Raw genomic sequence first — 7,500 nt, forward strand, 5'->3', positions numbered from 1 at the left:
GAAAATATAATTACTCGACTATGATATTAATTAAATTATTTCAATAAATTTAACAAATTAATTTATTTCAATAAATTTAACAAATAAATCTATCGATCGGATAAGTTCAAAACTTCTTTTTTTCCTCTCGTTCAAATTCTCTCTCTCTCTCTCTCTCTCTCTCTCTCTCTCTCTCTCTCTCTCTCTCTCTCTCTCTCTCTCTCTCTCTCTCACTCTTTCACTCTTTCACTCTACATGTATATATATATATATATATATATATATATATATATATATATATATATATATATATAATAGAGAGTTTAGATTGAGAGAAAGAGAAACAGAAAGAGAGAGAGAGAGAGAGAGAGACGTAGATAAAATCGATAAGTTATCGAGAGCGCGTGCGTGTCTGACGTTTATCCTGAACTCCTTATCACGAGAAACGCGAGAATCGTTTATTAATTATTTATCGATATTAATTTTACATCGTTGTTCGTTTAATATTTAATTATTAAATGACCGATATTAAATCTAATGAAATTTTCTTTCTCTTCTCTTTTCTTCTCTTCTTTTCGTTTCATTTCGTTTATTCTTTGTTCCTTATCAATATCATTCTCTATATCGTCTTAAGGGACGCTTATTTGTTGTAAAGCAACGATTGATCCCCGTGTGAGACTTCGTAACACGAAGGGTTCGCACGATCAATACGGATCGTCGAACTCTCTCACGTCACTTTAAACGTCACCGTCTCGAATGGCAAGGTTTATTACATCTCGCATTGCAACTTCTTCCCAATTTGATTCGCGAATTTAAACGAAAAAAAAAAAACAAAAAAAAAACAAAAAACAAAAAGAAAAAAAGAAAGACAATAATTTTATCCGATCACGACCATTAGCCATCATCACCACTATCCCACTACCCCTGTTTTTTTTTCTCTACAATCATTAATTATTTATGTATTATATTAATTATCTGAATAAAAAAAAAAAAGTAAATAAATAAATAAAATAAAAATAAAAATAATAAGGATAATAAAATTAAAAAAGTGTTGCTGAATAAAAAGGAAAAAGAAAAAAAAAAAAGGAGAAATATTAAAAATAAACATAAGATATAAATTGAACATTCGAACATAAGCAATAAACAGTGTCGCAAGAATATGTGTACGTGCAGAAGAAAAAAGAAAAAAGAAAAAAGAAAAAAAAAAACGAAGGAAAAAGTAAGGTCGAAGATAAATTAATTGTAATTTTAATTCGTGGAAGATAAAACGCAAAGAGACGAACGAAAGTGATTGAACGACCTCTGACACATTCGTTCGATCTAATATGTGTATGTAACTCAATGAAATACGAGGCCACGAAATCTTTGGCATTCGTATAGGCGCAACCAAGGGTCGAAGACAGCCGTATAAATTACAACATAATAGCGCGAGGTCATGGCTCTCGTACGGCTCTCGCCGTGATAGTAATACAAATCAAGGAACTAAGTTTTAGGAGGAATGCCAAATTCAATTTCTATCGATGCTCTAATCAATTTCGTGTATGTATATATATATATATATATATATATATATATATATATATATAACTATTTATTTCGTACCTTTGACCTTGTTTCCCGCATCCCCTTTTTTTTATCATAAAATTTAATTCACCGAAACGAAATAAAACGAACGAACGAACGAACGAACAAACAAACAAACAAAAACAAATAAACATAATTCGCATTTGTTTCGTTTCTATCTCTTTGTCGAATTTTTATACGTGACAATTTAACTTCGTAATATAAAATTATAGAAATCTGTGTATTTTAAGTAAAAACAACAATGTCATTTTGTGTCTGCATGAAATAAATATTAATATTTCTTTAGACAATTCTTTACAAAAAAGAAAAGAAAGGAAAAAAAAAAAAGAGGAAAGAAAAAAAAACCAATTCTATGTGTATAATCTTATCTAAATAAATGACATTTCCGGTAGAATCATTATCGCCTATCAGGCGCAATGATCTTACTCGTATAAATCTAATCATAGAGATTTTTAATTTACTTCATTGTATAAATAACAATAAGTTTTTCTTAGAAACGAAAGAATTGTACACAAGATATTACAAATGAATTATCAATAGAATCAATGTAATCTTTATCTACCTATCATCCTGCCTCCTCCCTTCCCACTCCCTCCCCACCTCTCTCTCTCTCTCTCTCTCCCCCTCTCACTATGACTCTCTATGACTCTCTTTCATTTTATTATATTAGCGCGTTGAAAAGAATTTCTGAAACATTCATTCGTCTATTAAATTTATAAATAAAGATAAACGTTGCTAATAATGCGTTATGCGTGATCTCAATGTTAAACATTGCAAATAACGTTGCGTCAATTTGTGTCGCGTTAGAAAACAGCGTGGGTGGAGCTTTCCGATTAACACATATCGATCTTTTATTCCGATACGCCCACCTGTTTCAATGATCGAGTCAAATTACAAGTGGCTTTTTCTAATATCATACTGTGCACGTTTGCCTTCAGTTTCATATTTACAAAGGAAAAAGAGTAAGAAAGTCAATTTGATTACGAAGAAAGAAGAAGGAAAAAGGGGGGAGGGAGAGGGAAAAAAGAAGAAGACAAAAAAAAAGAAAAAAGAAAAGATGTTCACGTTACCATAACGGGGCGTAGGGAGGAAGGAGGGCGGGGGGGGGATAACAAGAAAAAAAGAAAATTCAACAAGTGCATCGTGTGCATCAAGTGCATCAGTCGCTTTTTCTCTCTCTCTCTCTCTCTCTCTCTCTCTCTCTCTTTCTCTCTCTCTCTTTCTCGCAACCAGAGCCATATTTTCCCGCGATTTTAATTTGAAAAGGATTTAATAAAGTAAAGCAATTATGATTTTCAAAGAATGACCAGAAAGATAAATAAGAAACAACCTTGACTTGAACGAGAATTAAATGCGTTTCAAAAGATGCATCCATCTATTTCTCTCACTAACATTATACACATTAATCCGCTCCAATAATGAACTCGAGTAAAGCTAATAAGGACTTCAAGGTCGTACATAATTGGTTACAAGCATTTTTAACTTCACGTCTTTCTTTCTTCCTTCCTTTATTTTGTTTTTATTTTTTTTTTTATTTATTTTTTTTTTTTTTATTTTTTTTTTTTACTTCTTCTTCTTCTTCCCACGTAATATACCGATTTCAATCCAATCGGATGAACGGATTAATATTATTAAAATTGATTTTAACTAAGTTTAATCATTTATATATAATAATTCATTTCAATTTGCAGGATGGTAAATAAAATAAAAATTTCTTTACGTTATTATATATCAAACATATATCTCGAATCCATAGATCTTGATTGTTCTTTTCTTTTCTTTTCTTTTCTTTTCTTTTTTTCTTTCTGTTCTATAAATCTAATTTTTTCTAATTCTCTGACAAATTTCTTAGATCTTAAAATAGATCATTTTCAATCGAAATGATCTTGAAAGGATTCAAGACGCGTACTGAATCGGAATATAAATTCCGTTCTCTCTCTCTCTCTCTCTCTCTCTCTCTCTTTTTCTTTCTTCCTCTCTTTTTCTTGACTCAGATGATTTCCGGAAGAGTAAACGTTTCCAATAGTAGGTAGGTATCACGAAGCGGAAAGTTTTTCTTTTCTTCCTTTTTCTCTTTCGATCTTTTTCACACGAGAAAAGGCCGCTGGCCACGAAATCACGAAGTCTATGGGGTGAGGGGGAGGGAGAACTCGAACACCGAATAGATTAAAGATTGCTCGAATTGCTCTCTCTGTCTCTGTCTCTCTCTCTCTCTCTCTGTCTTTATTTCTTTCTAGAAATTTATCCGAGCGAGAAAGATTTGGTTACAAAATCATTCTCACGTTTATATAGACAGACATTTTAATCCAAATCACCTTAAAGATCTTATCTTATCTTCTCTTCTCTTCTCTTCTCTTTCTCCTTCTTCTTTTTTTTTCTTCTTCTGCCGAGGAGATCAAAAGTTCCCATTGGTGACTTTAACAATCAATTAAACTTTTTTCGAAACTTTTAATTTAAGGCTAATTCTTTTTCCAGATTGTACAAAAACAAATTCGTAAGCCTATAATTTTACTTAACTAATCCGCAGAAAAAGAGACAAACGATTAATCAAAGAGGCAGAAAAAAGCAGATAAAAAGTAAAGTAATGGATTTTTCAAAAAAAAAAAAAAAAAAAAAAAAAAAAAACGAAACTTATTATTCGACTCTACATTATTATTACCATATATTTTTTAATTTGATCTTTCCTGTTCCCCTTCCACCTTATAAATTTATTTTTCCTTCTATTTTTTTTCGATCAATTTAAAAGATAAAAAAAAAAAGAAAAATACATGCAAATCGTTCTAAGAAGAAAAAAAAAGAAGATGATGACGATGTCGTGCAGATAGAATAAAGAAGAAAAGAAAAAAAAAAAAAAGAAAGAGAAAAAGAAAAAGAAAAAAGAAGAAAAAAAGGTAGGAGAGATCACGAGTTCTATTCTAACGAAGATTCCAATACGATTATGTCAAGTCTCGTAAACAAAGTTCGCATCATTCCGTGGTCGGCTATGTGTGAAACTGTTATTAACAGATGCTCGTCATCGTTTATACATCACTCATCTTTAGCTCGATTGTCCTTAAAATAGACAAAGAAATTAGTCGTACAAGAAATAATAAACGTTAAACGAACGATTGTCGTTTCCAATAAAAAAAAAAAAAAAAAAAATTCTTTCCTTCTTTTTTATTTGTATTAAAATTGTTTTTTTTTTTTCTTCTTTTTCCTTTTTATTATTGATGTACTCCATCTTTCAAGATCGTTATATCGAAGTAACTCGAGTAGGATGTTATGTATTCGATTAGTTGATCGGATACGATCTCAAGATGATCAATCAATTAGGATTGTATAATTAGAAGGTAGTATGTAAACAAAATAAAAATAGTTATTGGCCGTTGAGAAAGATAAAATTATCTTCTGATTCATTTTTTATTTTTTTCTTTCCCCCACCCCCTATCCTACTCCCACTCCCCTATTCCACGAAAAATTGATTCGAGTGTAGTTTCGTACAAGATTTTTTCTTTTTTATTTTTTTTTTTTTTATTTTTATATCTTTATTTACTTATCCGACTATAATGTAGAATTTAAATTGAAAAGAATAAAAATTGTATAAAAATCATAGCAATCGTGCAAATTTAAAACCGCGAAAAATTCAAATAGCTCTTAGATCATCATTGATAAAACTCTTTGAACTATGATACTCTACATCATTTAAAGTGATTGAAGATCTAAAAGAAGGTCATGGTAATGAAAAATAATAAAACGTTTCAATGTTGAAAACAGTGGACAGATTGTTGAGAGAGAGAGAGAGAGAGAGAGAGAGAGAGAGAGAGAGAGAGAGAGAGAGAGAGAGAGAGCTTATCTCAACGCCTTGCGATTTATGTTTTGGCATATAAAATGCAAAAGATGAGCCTTGTTCGCTTTCTGCGAATCGATAAATTCCCTCCTCTCCACCCCCTCTACTACCCTGTGCCTTCAGCAACTCTGCTTCACTTCTTTACGCAACCCTACGACATACAATAGGAATTTCAAACATTTCGTATTTTTCTTTTGAAAAAATTTAAAAATGAATAAACAAAATAAGAACGTCTAAAAAATAAAAATATCAAATAATACGATACTTTGGTTCGACATTTATATAAGAATTTGCTATTGTATTTTTCTAGGAGAAAAGAAAAAAGGAAGAAACAAAGAATGAAAGGAAAAAAAAAACAAAGAATAGAATGCTTAAAAAAAAAATAAATAAATAAATAAAAGAAGAAAAAGATCTAAAAAAAGAAAAAAAGAAAGAAAAAAAAAAGAAATTGGAAGACCAAATATTTGCACACTTTAATTCGATATTTAGAAAGGAAAAGAAAAGGGAGTGAAAAAGAAAGAAAGAAAAAAAAAAGAAAGGAAGAAACATCTAATTGAATAAATAATAATTAATTTATCAATGCTCTATAAAGAGAGAGAGAGAGAGAGAGAGAGAGAAAAAAAAAAAGAGTAATCGACAAAAAGAGAAAACGGGAAAGATAGAGAAAAAAAAGAATTCTATACTGATCCTTCGTGGAATATAAAATGAATACGATCCATCAAATGAGGGATGATATAAAGGGGGGAAATATAACGAAAAGGCTCGAACAAAGCGACGAGCATAAGAGGACGAACAAGATAAAATATACTACTTGGTTTTTACCGACGTAAGATCGATGAAACGGCCAGGTTTGCCATAGGAAAAAGTTTGCTCGCTTCGTGGAAAATGGAAAAAGGTAAAAAAGGAGAAAAAAGGAGAAAAAAGGAAAAGAAAAAAAGGAAAAAAAAAAAAAAATACGTAAAATGGCGTCGTCATGGAAAAAGGTACGTCGAGAATAAAGATAAGATCAGGAAGTTGTTAGATACGAGAAACTTTTACTACGATAAGCATGATAAAATCAAAGTTTCTTCCTTGTACATCTATTTATTTGTTTTTTTTTTTTATTTCTGTTTTTGTTTTTCCCTTTTCCCGTTTAATATCTGCCTTAAAATATGTATCCATTAATTTTTTCTTTTTTCGCGAAAAGAAAGTCGATGAAAAATAAAATAAAAAAAAAAAAAAAAACATAAAAATAAGATAAAACAAGAATAGAAAAAGGAAAAGATATTGCATTAATAAAAATATCGTATGGCCGAATATATTTCATGTAAAATTCATAAGAGAGAGAAAGAGAGAGAGAGAGAGAGAGAGAGAGAGAGAGAGAGAGAGAGAGAGAGAGAGAGAGAGGGAAAGAGAAAAAGAGAAAGAGACAGAGAGATAGGTTCATTGATTCGCATGTTAACACGTCTGCATCACAAAAACATGAATCGAGTTCAATGATGCATGTATATAAATGTTATGCGTTTGCTATACATAAATGCGTGTACGTTTATGTGCATAGTGCGTAGAATGTGTTAGACAAAGGGAAGGAAGAAAGAAAAAGAGAGAGAGAGAGAGAGAGAGAGAGAGAGAGAGAGAGAGAGAGAGAGAGAGAGAGAGTGAGAGAGTAATCAATAAGTCTCTCAAGTCTACCGGCTAAACAATGTCTAGTACATAGGTCTCTGTGGCTTTCAAAGGCGACAGAAACTTCTCTCTCCCTCTCTCCCTCTCTCCCTCTCACTTTTTCTCTTTCTCTCTCTCTCTCTCTCTCTCTCTCTCTTTCTCTCTGACTGGTTGGTTTGATCTAACCACCAACGATGCAAAGGGTTAAACTTACCAAATTTCTCCTACTCTCTGAAATTATGTCGTCGCGTTAATTAACGAGCATAAAAAAAAAAAAAGGAAAAATAAAAAACATGACGTAAAAACGAAACAAAAAAAACGAGACAAAAAATAACACAAACAGAGCTCCCATCTGACTTACGAAATAATTACTTTCTTTCTCTTGGTTTTTCTTTTTTTTTCTCTTTTTTCTTTTTTTTTTTTTTTTTGGATCAAAAGTGTTCGTTGAGAATAAAAATAAAAATTACGGT

General features: G+C 31.0%; 1 protein-coding gene across 4 annotated transcripts in view; it reads right to left on the minus strand.

The window, feature by feature from the left end:
• LOC124429339 overlaps nucleotides 1–7,500 on the minus strand; it is a 45,392-nt gene that overhangs the window by 20,647 nt on the left and 17,245 nt on the right. The gene's annotated exons all lie outside the window — the stretch shown is intronic.

The sequence above is a fragment of the Vespa crabro genome, chromosome 15, assembly GCF_910589235.1.
Source record: "Vespa crabro chromosome 15, iyVesCrab1.2, whole genome shotgun sequence".
Classification (NCBI taxonomy): Eukaryota; Metazoa; Arthropoda; class Insecta; order Hymenoptera; family Vespidae; genus Vespa; species Vespa crabro.